The sequence below is a fragment of the Molossus molossus genome, unplaced genomic scaffold, assembly GCF_014108415.1.
Source record: "Molossus molossus isolate mMolMol1 unplaced genomic scaffold, mMolMol1.p scaffold_m16_p_7, whole genome shotgun sequence".
Classification (NCBI taxonomy): Eukaryota; Metazoa; Chordata; class Mammalia; order Chiroptera; family Molossidae; genus Molossus; species Molossus molossus.
In genome coordinates, this window is record NW_023425401.1 from 80,701 (window position 1) to 95,458 (window position 14,758).

Sequence of the window (14,758 nt, forward strand, 5' to 3'; positions counted from 1 at the left end):
AGGTGTGGGGTGTAGGGCAGCATCCTGGCACACACCACCTCTGAGCCCGCCTCTCGTGCTCTAGGAATTAACCGACTTGCAGAGGGACCCTCCTGCCCCGTGCTCCGCAAGACCTGTGGGAGATGATTATAAGTATCTTTCTTTTTTTTATTTATTGATTTTGTGTGTGTGTGTGGTACATGCCCCTAGCCGGAACCGAACCCAGAACTCTCTGGTCCGCAGGCAAACACTCAACCGCTGAGCCAAACCGGTCAGGGCTATAAGTATCTTTCACGCTCCAGATCACAGAAGCTTTGCAATCAAGACCCTTAAATTTATTAGGCCAGCACTTTGATATATAGAGATATAGATACAGATAGCTGGATGTTTTATCAACTTTTAGATAGAGAGGAAGGGAGAGACATGGATCGGCTGCCTCCTGCACGCCCCCTACTGGGATCGAGCCTGCAACCCAGGCATGTGCCCGACTGGGAATCGAGTCAGTGACCTCCCGGTGCACAGGGATGATGCTCAGTCCACTGAGCCACACCAGCCAAGCTAGCACAGAGCTTTAAGAAAACCTGTTGTTTTCCCTAATTTGGTCATGAATTGCTTTTCATTAGACACATTGAGTTCATAGTCTGGGTGATCAAGATGGTGCCCAAAATGACCACCTCTCTCCACTGGGGCGCTAGGAGGCCATCCCGTCCTGGAGCACAAAAGTGCCTCTGACTAACGGGAACGTGGTGTAAAAATGGTCACGAAGGTCATGGTGGAGGACCTGCCGCTGCACGGGGGGCAGGACCTGTGCTTTTCTCCCACTTCTGCTGCCCCCGGTGCAGCACCAGCCCACCCTCTGCTGCTCTTTACAGCTGACCAGCCGAGGCCACGTGCCCAGCACGTAGGTTCCCCAAGTCCTTCTCTGCTCCCGCCTCACCTCCACTCTCACTCATCTTTACTACGAGACGGTGTCAGAGAGGGGTGGTGTCCTCCACAGACACCAAACAACTGAAAACAGGGGCTCGCACAGAATCGTATGCCAGGGTGCATTGCACCATCATTCACAGTCCCCCAAGACCAAGGGCCTATCGACAGATGAACGAGTAAGCAGAGTGTGGTGTATACAGACAACAGCATGTTGTTTAGCCATAGAGAGGAAAGAAGTTCTGACGTCTAGAAAGTGGATGTGCCTGAAGACGTGCCTTGTCAACGAAGCCGCACACAAAAGGACTAATGTGTGGGCCCATTCATAGGGAACGTCTAGACTCACAAGTGCACAGAGACGGGAAGTGGAGTGTGGGGGTTGGTGGAAGCTGAGGGAGACAGAAATGGTGCAGAAGTTGTCTGCAGCCATGAAAGGCATGTCCGAATGGATAATGGTGGTGGCAGGACATCCATTGGTTTGCTTGATACCACTGAACTGTTCACTTAAAATGGCCAAGAGGACATTTTATGTTCCATATTTTTTACTTTCTGTTGTGTGAAATGCACACAAACTATCTGTAAGCACACAGTTCAGTGGTGTCAAATGCATCCACCCTGCAATGCCGCAGCCACCACCATCCGTCCCGGTAACTCTGCATCTTGTCACCGTTGTGTTCCATATGTTACAGCAATAAAAAGAAGAGTTTCACCAAGCTGGACGGAAGGAGGAGGTGGTGTCACCTGGGCCGGGCGGACGGGGCATGAAGGGGGGGCATGAAGAGGGGGCACGGGCGTGTGTGACAGTCTGATAAACAAGGCGGCTGTGGCACCGTTTTCTGGTCCTGCTCGTCACCTGGCCCGCGATGTCTTTCCAAGCATCCCAGGTCTCCATACCATCCCCTCTTACCTGTCACGAAAAGTCCAAACTAGGGCGGCTGGTAAGATCCATCTGGTCGTGATTCAGCCCAGCTTCCCGGTGGCACCCTCGTTCGCTCTGCACGGAGAATGCTAATCTTCACGGCAGCCCCGTGAGCAGGGCGGCGCTGCGCCTTGAGAGTGTCCAGGCCCCTCCCGCTTGGCACCTCCTCGGACACAGCCAACCTCTGGGGCTATCTCATGCCTCCCTGTGGGCACACCGCCCCTTGCAATTTCCTTTCTCTTCTCTTTCGGGGCCTTCTCTCCCGACCATGCCCCCAAGGCCTACTCAGCCCCCCACAACCTTCAGAGGTTCCCATCCTATTCACCAAAAGGAACCACTTTTATTTTCTACTCCCCATGGGCCCCTATTCTCTAACATTAATTACCAAACGCATGTAATAAAGAATTCCACTCTACAGTATTTTTAGAGAAAGGTGTGTTTACTGCCAACCACATCTGATAATCAGCATGAGTTGGAATGAAAACAGTCCAAAGCAAAAGAAGTGACACTCCGGCTGGCCCAGGCAGCCCTGCCACAGGCACCTGGGCCTTCTCCTTGAAGTACTGAACGCATCCTGGCTGCCTTGGCTCCCTGGGCACTTCTGGGGCTCAGGAAAACCCCCTGCTCATGCCTTGGTGATCTCTGTCCTGTTTTCAGGGACAGTCTGTGGCATATTTGAACAGATGGCAGGAACCCAGGACAGGTCTGAAACCTCGGGTCAATTCCACACCATCATGGAGCCATAAGACAGATTCCCTAGAGTAATAGATCCCTCAGGAGGTCTCAGCAGCCCACTCGGTGATCAGTGGTTGGGGTAGGCACTTTCTCCAAAGACGAGTAATTGCCCTGGGAGCTTGGAGGTGAGTCATTGGCCCCCCAAGGCCAGCCTTGCCCAGCACACAGGAGCTTCTCCAGGGCAGTAAACGTGGCCTGAGATGCCAGAGGGCACCAGGCACACTGAGCAGCGAGAGACAGGAAGGGAGAATGAGAGGCTCATTCTGACCCTGTCACTGAGTAGCCAGAGCACCACCCACCAGGGGGGTGTGGGACAGGACACCGTGGAGGGTGGCCCTATAGGAGCCCCAGGGCCACAGGCACTGGCTCCTGAAAGAGATCCTTTTTGGAGAGCTTCAGGGTGAGCCCGGGGAAGAAGGAGGGAGTGGCAGGATTTATAAAAAGTGATATGGAAAGTGGCGGAAGCCTACCTAAGGCTTAATTCTGTGCAAAGAGAGGAGTGAACTGTTGGTAGTAAAGAATCTAATTCTGTCAAAGAAGGTCTGGCCTTTGTCCTCAGAGGTGATCTCTGACATGTCCTGCCTGTTGGGACTGTCCTTGCCTACTTGGAGCTCCGACCCACACCGACAGCGTGATTGAGAGTAAGGGCCACACCACAGACCAGCCACGCGGCTTACGGTGGGGGCTTTGCGTCACACCCAGAGGGACCGGACACTCGGATCAGCCACGTGGGCAGTCCATGTATTGGCCACACTCAGTGATGAGTCCCCCGGTGGCCAGTGCTGGGAACAGTGTCACACATCGATGCCAGGATGGTGACCCACCCTGACTCCAAAGCAGCTCTGCATTTGGGTCCCTCCTGGACTTGCCTGTGAGCTCTTCCTCTGCGGATGTTCGTCTGCTGCCTTCCTGGTGATAAATGATTAGCTGTGAGCACAGCGCTCCTGGGAGTCGGGGTCCCGGGGCTGCACTTGAGTCAGGAGCAGCTCCTGGAGTGGACATCTACATGGGGGGGGGGGGTCTCTGACACCCTCCCCTTTTGTCTTGCAGGGCTCTGCTGGCAGGGACCCTCAGGCCAGTAGGAGGCAGCTGCTCGGCCCCACCCCGTTTGCTTGCTCCCTTGATGCTTCCGTGTGACTCATCTGCCTTCTGTGTCCCATCCTTCCACAGTGACGTCCTTACCAAGGAGGCATTTTCTTCCTGAACATCCACTTTCCTGCAGATTATCTGTTCAAACCCCCAGAGTGTGACGGAGAGGCCTGGCAGACGGCTGCCTGCGCTCAGCGCTTTTCTCGAGGCCCTTGCCCGCCTGCACAGTCACCGCCGGGCTCCATGCCCTGGGCGCCAGTCCTTCCCTGCTGTGAGGGCCTCCCTTGAGGTCGAGGTTTGGACGGTGCTCTTCATGGTGGGGGCTGAGCCTGGCCCCTTCTCTGCAGCCCCTCTCAGCCTAGGACAGGGGTCCTCAGCCCCGGCCCCAGGGACATGGGACCATGTCCTGGGATATTTGGGATTGTAGAAACTGGCTGAGTGGTAAGGGGAGGAGCTACTAGCTTACAGCGTTCCCAGGAACACTGCTCACGCCCTAGGTGCACAGGACCCGTGAATGTCAGCAGAAGCCTGGCAGGTCACCTCCCTTCATGCACACAGCATCCCAGCAGTGAAGCCTCGGAGGGAACCGGTGCCACCAGGAGGGGGAAGGCGGGAGGGACCAGCCCGGCTGCCACCACTCACCAGGGGCCAATGGCCTGAGGCAGAGCCCAGCCCAGAGTCGTGCCTCCTAAGGGAGCATTCCTGCCTGGGTGGCCAGCGCTGAGGAAAAGCACGGAGGGGAAGGTACCAGCAGAGAGCCTCCCTGAGCATGTCGGGGTCACGGGTGGGGAGGAGGCCAGGGGGACACAGAGCTGCGCTCTGAGATGGAGGCTAAGCAGGGAGGAGACAGCAGTGGGTGCTGGAGCTGGGGAGAAGAGGTGGGTTCTGGGAACTCCACAGTGGAGCCAGCAGGACAGGCTGCAGGTCAGAGGGCGTCACAGTGGTGTGTGGGGGTTAAATCGTTTATATTCCTAATTGCAAAACTGGTAGATTGATTATTTTAAAATTGGAACATTGGGGAATTTGTGGGCAGATGGAATCAGAATCCACCCATAAAGGAGACCACAGCTCACAGCCCCGTATACATTGCTCAGGGTTTTGTCTGCATGCACCAATCCAGGGTGGGGCAAAGCAGGGTTACAGTTGTTTGTGTGGAAGATAATATACTAATAAACAATAATACAAGAATAAACTCTGTTTCATGTACTCGTTACTGTAACCCTTGTTTTGCAACATCCTATATATATTTTTATTCTTATTTTTATTTTGTTTAATCCTCACCTGAGGATACTTTTACATTTATCTTCAGAAAGAGTGGGAGGGAGGGGGAGAGAGAGAGAGAGAGAGAGAGAGAGAGAGAAACATTGATGTGAGACACATCAATTGGTTGCCACCTGCACGACCTCAACCAGGACCAGGGATGAACCGCAACTGAGGTACGTTCCCTTGGCCGCAGTCGAACCCAGGACTCTGGTCCACAGGCCAATGCTCTAACCACTGAGAAAACTGGCCAGGGCCTTATTCTTAAATAAAAATATAAATCTGGCTATAAATGACAGAACCAAAGCCTTGAGAGAACACATTGTTCCCTGAAACCAGCTCAGCTCTGGAGGGTGGGCTGGAGCGGGTGTGTCCGCCGATTCTTCCACATTTCCTGTCAATCACAGCTCACATCCAACCCTGAGTGAGTTTCATGTACACAGCCTAGTGGTTAGAAGTCACATAACTTACAAAGTGCTCCCCCGACACCTCCAGCACCCACCTAGTGCCCTTCAGGGTCACTACGACACTAGTGACTACACCCTGGCTGCGCTTTACATCCTGGGGCTGCTGTCAGCACCAGCCTGTGCTTCTCAACCCCTTCAGGTTTCACCCAGCCTCCCACCCCTCCCACTGCAACCTTCGCTCTGCTCTCCGTGTTTATGCGTCTGCTTTTGTTTTGTTTGTTCATTTAGTTTGTTTTTCAGATTCCATATGTAAGTGAAATTTTATGGTATTTGACTTTATCTGACTTCTTTCACTTATCAAAAACACTCCCCAGGTCCATCCATGTTGTCACAAATGGTAAGATTTCATTTTTTATGGCCAAGTAATATTCTATTTTATAGATGTCTATTTGTCTTTTGATTGGAGCATTTAACCCATTTACATTTAAAGTAATTATTGATAGGTATGTAGTTATGGCCATTTTAATTGCTTTCTGATTGATCCTATAGTTTTCTGTGTTTCTTTCTTATTCTCTTGCTCTCTTCTCTTATATGTTAGTGACTTCTGCAGTGCTGTGTTTGGATGCCTTTCTCTCTATTTCTTGTATATCTCTTGTACAATTTTGGTTTGTGGTTACCATGTACTTCATATACACCAAGCTATGGCTTTGCCTCTCAAAGAGGTTTTGGCTGGGCGTGTGAACTGGCTGGAGCCGGGTCTGGGAGTCATCAGAGTGGGCCGAGAACAGAGTTGACTGTGTTCCTGGAGACTCAACAAAAGAACAGTGGCTTCTACCGGCACTCGAGTCCCTGAGAGAGCTGCTCCTTCGGCCCTTGGCCTGAAGCCAGACCGTGCAGTTCCTCCTTATCTGTCCCTGGCAGTTTTCAAGCTGCTGTCCCTTCTCTGGAGCTCGAGTGGGTGTTTGTGACTGCGTGAGTCTATGTTCAGGCCCTTGAAGAGGACTCCTAAGGCTACCAGTTCTCCCTCTCAGCCAGATGGAGTCCCCACCAAACTTCACAGCCAGCTGTCGTGGGGACCCCTCTTCCTGGCAGTGGTGCTCTGCGCTGGAGACCCCTGGTGTGGGGTTGGGACCCTCACTCCTCAGGAGGGAGCTGGGCAGCCAAGATAGCCCTGCCGATCCTTCTCTGCCGCGTCTGGGCGTTGTACTAGCCCGTTTCACTCTCCACCCCTTGCCAGTCTCTGCGTAGTTCCTTTCTGTCCTCAGTGAGAGGAGTTCTCTTCCACTGGACTTCAGGTGGCCCCAAGGGTGGTTTTTCTATAATTTAGTTGTCATTTTGATGTGGCTGTGGGAGACGGTGAGCACAGTGTTTACCTACTTCACTCTCTGGACCAGAAGTCTCCAGTCTGCCTGTTTCCTTTGACCTATAACGTTTTATTTGCTAAAAATAAACTGTTTCAGAATAGATTTAAATGTAACTTTTCCAAAAAGAAACCCACAAAAATTTAGGTTTAAAAAAAAAAACAGTGTAAAGCATCTCTTCATTAAATACAAACTTTCATTCTGTGATACACTGCATCACTGTTTTCTATACACCTCATCAAAGGAAATTTTAAGTTGCATTCTGTTTACAAATAAAACACAAAACTTTAAGACCTGGAAAAGAATGGCTACAAACACATTCTAAGAAAGGACATTATCCTCCAGCAAAGCATATCCTTTGGTTCATGTACAAGTTAGCACTGAAGCATTTTAATTTAGTTATAACAAAAGCAAGATTTTATATTTAAAAAGAAAATGAAATTATAGATGCATGAAGAACAAAAGTCTAATATACCATATACACTGTGTTGTTTGATGTACTTAATCTAACATTTGGGGCAGATTTTAAGGTGTTACAGAACAGTGCACTGATGACATCTCTGTGCACATTCACACCGTCCGTTCACAGGCTGCTCTGAAGACCGCACACTGTGCTCAGTTGTTTTTCTTTTGCTTTAAAACAAGCTACCAGGCCCAGCTGGTGTGGCTCAGTGTGGAACATCGACCCTGCACCAGGAGGTCGCTGGTTCGATTCCCGGTCAGATACACACCCAAGTTGTGGGCCCGATCCCCAGTGGGGGGCATGCAGGAGGCGCAATGTTCTCTCTCATCGATGTTTCTATCTCTCTCTCCCTCTCACTCCCTCTCTCTCTAAAATCAATAAAGAAAAAAAAAAAGCTACCAGTAATTCTAAAACAGTCAAAAATGTTTTGTTCATGGATCAAATCTGAGCATTCATAGTTGTAAAATGTTTTTACAATGAGTCCTTGGCCTAAAGAGAAACGAGTTTATTTTCAAATTGTGTGACTGGCACTCCATAATCTTCTCAGTAGACTTACTAGAAAAATACCAGCTATTAAGATCAGATTTAAGTCTTTGGTATGAGCATGAAACTGTTTTTGATAGCTTTCCGTGGCTTGCATAAACCAGGTAACCCAAGGAGTGTGGGCTGTGTCAGCCTATATTTTTAAAAAATTATTTTGAATTAATTTTACACTTAGAGAAAAGTTGCTAAAATAACACAGTGTCCATATATCGCTCATCCAGCTTTCCCTGAAGCCAGCGTCTTTGTTATTAAGTACAGTTCTCCACTCCGGCCTCGGTGTTGGCCACAGCGTGCTGAACCAGACTGACGGCGGGACACGCTCTGCCAGTTCACGCGAGTGTCTCCCTGTGCTCAGGAGCCTGTACTGCGCCCCCTGCCGTGTCTCCTTCACCTTCACGTCTGCCTCGCTTCCCCTGGTCTTTATGACCTTGTTTATGAGGAGTATTGATCAGTCATGTTGCCAAATGTCCCTCGTTTGGGGTTTGTGATATCTTCTCAGGATTGGATTATGGTTATGCATTTTAGCAAGACGTACATGGATGTCCTGAGTCCATGTCAGGGCCCAGCAGCTCAGGGTGCCTGGTGTCTCACCACCCTGAGGTTGGCCTTGCTGGCTGAGTTTGGGTCACACCCTTGGCCTGTGCGCATCTTGTATCTGAGCTGTGTGAAGAAGCCCCTCGAACCCTGGCCGATTTGCTCCGCGGTTAGAACACTGGCCCGTGGACTGAAGAATTCCAGATTTGATTCCCAGTCAATAGCATGTACCTCAGTTGCAGGTTGATTTCCCGGCCCTGGTCGGGGTCGTGTGGGAGGCAACCAATCGATGTGTCTCTCTCACATCAATGTTTCTGCCCCCCCCCCCTCTACCTAAAATCCAGTGGGAATATGTCCTCCAGTGAAGATAAAAAATAAAAAAGACCCTTGGGGCTCCCCAGCTACAGCTCTGTCCTCTGTCCTGGCATTGCCACCAGGGGTCACCTGGTGCCTCAGCACTTTACGTGGTTGAATGTGGCCAGGGTTTGAGAGACCTTGCCAGCTCCGGCAGGGGACAGGAGTGTGCCAGGTGGGGACCAGAGGCAGGAGTGACTGCGGGGTTTACCTAGGACTGCTGATTTTCGGATTTCCCTCTTTCATCAGCACACGAGCCCTTGAGGATTGTTCTTAAACAGGCCATGGAGTATTTTCAGGATCCCAGTTGCCCAAGGACAGAATGGAAACAGTGGCTGTTGTTAAAACGGGGATTTAGTGATGTGAGTTGGGATTACTTTAACAGCAAGCTGTGCAACAAACAGGACGTGTGAGTGACACTCGAAGGGGAAGAAAGTGTCTTTTTAAATCTCCTCCCACTGGACAAGGTAAAGTAGCTTGGTGTTTTGGCACGAAATCTCTGACTCTGTTCCTTGCCAGAAAATCTGGCAAGACTGCAAGATTTATTTACTGGAGATGTTGAAGAATATGTCAGATACTGTCTGAGATGCTCTGGAAGTTTGACCCTTCCTTGGAAAATCATTTGGTAACAGATTATGAACCTCACACACACACAGCCTTCCTCCCCCATATTCCAGACTGAGTTCTTTACTTTTTACATTTATTTTTTTTAATGTTTTTTATTGATTTTTTTTTAGAGAAAGAGGAAGAAAAAGAGAGAGAGAAACATCGATGTGAGAAACATCAATCAACTGCCTCCTGCACACCCCCTACTGGAGATCGAGCCTGAAACCCCAGCATGTGCCCTGATCGGAAATCGAACTAAGTCCTCTCAGTCCATGGGACGATGCTCAGTCCACTGAGCCATACCGGCTGGGCCAGGATAAGTTCTTTAAAAACTATTTTATGTAGCTCTGACTGGGTGGCTCAGTGTGCTGGAACATTGTCACATACACTGGAAGGTTGGGGGTTTGATCCCCAGTCTGGTGTGTATAGGAGGCTACCAATCGATGTTTCTCTCTCACATCAATGTTTCTCTCTCTCTCCCTCCCCCTTTCCCTCTCCCTTCCTCTCTCTCTAAAAATCCGTAAAAATATACTCTTGGGTGAGGAATACAAATATATAAGTATAACTTATTTCAGGCATGCCAAATACTGTCAATGATGACATAACAGGCACCACTACGCACAGCCCCAGCTCAGCCCGCAGCTCAGGAGACTCCAGGGCTGCCGCCGCCCTCTCTCGTCCTCAGAACACACTGCTTTGCAGAGGTGGTGTCCAACCCATGCTGGTTTGGGGGACTTCCCTCAGCTGCCCCACCTAAGTCCTGTCAGGGTTTGGGGGGAGTCCAGCTCGCCCAAGACTGTGGAGCCAGGTACAGCCCAGCAGCGGCCACTTTCGCCTCCCTCCGTCCATTTTCCTGACGGACACTGTCTAGAACATCCCTGTGCCCTGACTCGAGGTCTCTCGTCTCTGCAGGTTGCTTTCACAACAAAAATTTACCACCCAACATCCATAGCAACGGCAGCATCTGCCTCGATGTCCTACGGTCCCACTGGTCTCCATCACTGACAGTGTCTGAAAGTGGCCATGTGCCCCAGGCTCCAGTGGCTTCATGGCCTGTCCCATGCCTGAGGCTCTCACTGCAGCATGCCTGCCCCATGTCCCTGGGAGGACACAGGCTCGGAGAGAGCAGGCAGCTTCCCACAGCTCCTAGGGGAGGAACTGGGTGGCATGTTCCCACCCCATCCGAGTCCACAGGGATGGTCGCTGTGAGGAGCTCTAGCCAAACTATCATATGGGTGGAAGAAGAACACACTGACCCTGTGGACACGTTTCTCTAGAAATAAGAAAGGCAAACATTACATTACCTTCTCTGTTCCCTCGTTTATTCACTCATCCAACACCAGTGTGGAGGAAGGGACGCAGGGACTTGCAGTCTTGGAGAACACCCCTCCCCCAGAGCAGTGTGCGAGTACAGGTCTCCGCTTGGGGTCAGAGAAATGGGTCTGAAGGGGGCTTCAGAAATGCAGATATTCCTCTGAACTAAGAAGGGCTGAACCTGAAGGTAAACGGTGTGAATGTCCTGTTAATGGAGGGAATGGCACCATGAAAAAGTCAGCCTGGGAAAAGCAGGGTCCCAGAGTCTAGAAGCAAACCGAGGGGAGTGAGTGAGGCAGGCTGGGATCGGTCCCTGCACCCCAACTCACCTGGACGCTTGGGAGGACGGTGTGCAGTGCCCCTCCTCTGCCCGGCCTCACGAGTGGCATCACTCGCATGGCGCCACACAGCCTGCCCCTCACCTTTTGGAACTCAGTGCCAGCCTGGGTGTGCCGGGCAGAGCGGGCAGGCTTTCCTCGCATCCAGTCTGCCGTCAGCATGTCCCAAGCAGTCTCGGCTCCTCCCAGGAGGCTCCTGGGAATTGGGACGCTGTCCCTCACACGGAGAAGCAGCAAACAGTGTTGGGATCTTGGGATCGAAAGCATAGAACACCCAGGAGAGAGGACTCTTCTCCGAAGCAGCACCTGGAGAGAGGTGGGTCTTCTTTTCCATGCGAAGAGGCTTTTCACCACCCACCCCTCAGAGCCCACGCCAAGTCCAGTGTGAGCTGCCCACAGACCGGGGCACAGGGACAGGGAGACTTAAATGTAAATAAATGTGTGAATCACTCATAATCCTGAGTGATAACCGGAATTTACGTCTGTTTCCCAGGCAGAACATCAACTATGGGAACTTTGAACAAGGTCTTCAGAAACTTGAATCAGAACAGCCTGCTGAATGACTGGCCTCCTCTTGTATCTCTGAGGCAACGCTTCCAAGGGCTGGCCTCGGAGTTCGGAGCTCTGAGCTCTGAGAGCAGGTCAGCTGGAAGGGCAGCTGTTCTAACCGAACCTCCCCGAAGGGAGGAAATTCCAGGGCCTTCAATTCTCTCGAGCCAAACCTGCCCTGGTGTTTTCTACGCGGTTACTCCCAGGACAGCCAGGAAAGTAACTTGGATGAGTAGGAGCAGTGGATGAAGCATGAATTTCCACCCCCAATGGCCAGAGGGGGCCTTTGCAGCCGGGATCAAGGAGAGGCGACCCAGGTCAGCCTGCTCAGGAGCTCCCAACGTGTTATACAACCTCACTTCCGAGGTGCCCGGGCAGCAGTCTGAGCCTGGTCTGCATTTCCTTTGTGGGGTCCCCATTTAGGACCCTGATACCACAGGCTACTTTTGAGTTCCATGTGCCCTGTTCTTGCCTGTCACCCTGGTGAAGATTGCCTTTTTAACTTTTGTCTCTTTGCCACCGCTTTGGTCTTTGCTTAAACAAAATGTTAAACCTTCATAGATGGGAGAATGCCCTCATCATTTCCCCTGGGGGGCTATCAGACCACAGAGCACAGGAAGGTGGGGCAGGTTCACATTTCAGAGACAAGTCAGAGGCTTAGAGGGAACATCCCAGCCCAAGCTGGTGTTGAGACCATGGATCACTTTCCAGTGTAACAGCTTATGACTCCCAGAAGCTGATGAATTTCCTGAGTGCAGTCAAAAAATTTCCACATGCCTGCTCTCTATTGGAGACATATGGTAGAGAACTGAAATCGGCCCTTTGGGCTACCAAGTATAATTTCCATTCGCCCTTTGCCAGCCCAAGGTGTGCTCTGTGCTTGCCAGACCCTTCAGACAGGCCTGATCCCTGCAAATCCTCTGAAATGTCTCCCCCTGGGGAACTCATCCTCTTGTCCTGCCTGACGGGGTTTCTGAAGCCAAAAACCTTACTTCAGGGTGCCCCGTGCTGCAGGGCCTCCCATGTAACCCACGGGTGCAGACGTCATGTTTCCAAGGCGTGTCCCAGGTGGGCAACTGGACAGCAACCAGAAAGCCAACTGTGGGGTAATGTGTTTTTTTCTCTGTGGAACAGAGAAATCAGGGAGATATATGATCTTAAGCAATCGCTCCACTGTGAACAAATGACGATTAACTACGACCAGAAGTGCTGGGTTTGCTGGATGAGCCTGAGACTTGGTCCAGGAAGACCCAGGAGTTCTAAGAATATGACAGAGGGTCAAAATCTCCTGCCCAGGGATAAAATGCTAGCATGCAAATGTCCCAGGCCTTCAGCTGTAGCTGAAAATATGTCCACACCACCTCACTGCAGATGCTTAAGGAGGGCAGGTTTCTGTCTAAGTTCAGGAGACAGTTCCAAGTGCCAGACAAGTGCTTGCAGGACAGGCCTGCACAACTCCTGGCCTGAGGTCTCTGTGTGGCACCCAGAGGGGCAAAGAAGCCTCAAGATCAGCTTGGGCCCTTTGTCTCTCTGGCTCCGCCAGCCCCTCCTTCCTGTGCATGTCACTGTGACACATGCTTCCTCCCCAGCACTGCTGGGTAAGGGCTGGACCTGGATTGACCTAGTCATGAAAGCTAGTCCTCTGAGGAGCTGAGGACATGGCAGCCAGCCCTCCCTGACGGCAGGCAGTGGAAACAGTCCACACAAGGCAGCCAGAGGGACCTTTTTAAAACATCACCAGATCACTTTCTCTCTCGTTAAAGCTTACCAGAGATCCTCTTACACTAGAATAAAATCCCAAAGTCCTGACCCGGGTCCTACAGGATCCAGCCTCTACCCACAACTCCTTCCCCCTCCTCCCTGTGCCCCTACCTAAGAGCCCTGACACATCTTGTCCCTCTGCCTGGAGTACTTCTGTCTGATCTTCCATATGCCCCCCCCCAACCCCCCCACCACACCCCCCGTTCACTCTGCTCCGGTGTTACCTGAAAGGGTTAGTAACGTTTTAAAGGGTAAAGGTAAAAGTTTGCAAAAGGCGGAAACTGTGGAAATTGTGTTGCTGCAGAACCTTTGCTCAGCCTCCTGTTGAGTACGGATAAGGATTATCTGGATTGTCCACAAGGCAATGAATCACCCAGCAGATGCCGGACGAGATACCAGACCAGTCCTACTGCAAAGTGGACAATGGGCCAGACAGGAACTGCCAGAAGCTAGAAGTAGGGTATATAACTGACACCTGAATCCTAATTCAAGGCGGAACCCTTCTCAGCTCAGCCCACCTGCACCCAGGCGCATGCAATAAAGCCACTTTGCTCTACATTGGCCTTGTGTTGTGGATGTGATCCCCCTCCCCCGATCTTTTATTACCTCCTCAGAGAGGCCTCCCCTAGCCTGTCAGCTGAAATAGCCTCCTACCAGCCAGAACAGGACATGGACTCCTAGGCCACCTCCCACACCAGGGACCCCTCCTCATAGCCTTCTCTCAAGGGAGGCGGGCCTCCTAACCTTCCGTAGTCAGTGTGGACGAATGTGGCCACCACAGAACTGACTCTTTGGCCAGCATAGCCTGATTCAGACAAGGCAGGTTCTCAAATTGACATTGATGTTGACCTCCTAGGGTCCCAGACCTCTTAGGGGTCCAAGGACCCCAGGCTGGGGACTGGCAGCCAAGTATATGAAGGAAACTGATAACTAGAAGTTGTTTAAATAAAAACATTCCCAGAGAAAGAAGAGAAGAAGGCAGACCAGTAAGCAGATCCCCCAGAAAGTGGGAGGCCAAGGGACTGGGGTGGAGCAGAAAGTCACCTGAGGGTCAGGTGGAAGGAAAAGCAAGGACAGCAGAGGTTGCTGAAGAGAAAAGACTAGAAATTGGGAACGCTGTGGCCTCCATTTAGCGCAGCTCATTTTCCTAATGCAACACGAGGTGAAATCCAAGTGGGGAAGACCCAGGACAGAGGGTACTGGGCTTGTTAGGCAGGACCCAGGCTTCCCAGGTCGGGACAAGGTCACGGTGTGAACAGAAGTAAAAATAAGTGAACAATGTTTGTGCCCAAGTCGAAACACCCTTTTCTGAGCAAAGAAACATCCCGGCCCTGCCCTGCGGCGCTGCCCCATGGGGGGCAGGGGGCTGCTCTGCCGGAATGGGGGTGCTCCTCTGGCCAGCACGGGGGGGGGGAGGGGGGCGCTATTCTGCCGGGGGAGGGGGAGGAAGGGGGGCTGCTCTGCCGCAGTGGGGGTGCTCCTCTGGCCGGCACGGGGTGGGGGGGCTGTTCTGCCGGGGGGAGGGGAGAAGGGGGGCTGCTCTGCCGCAGTGGGGGTGCTCCTCTGGCCGGCACCGGGGACGGCTCTGCCCGGGGGCGGCGCGGGCCGCAGGGCCGGGAAGG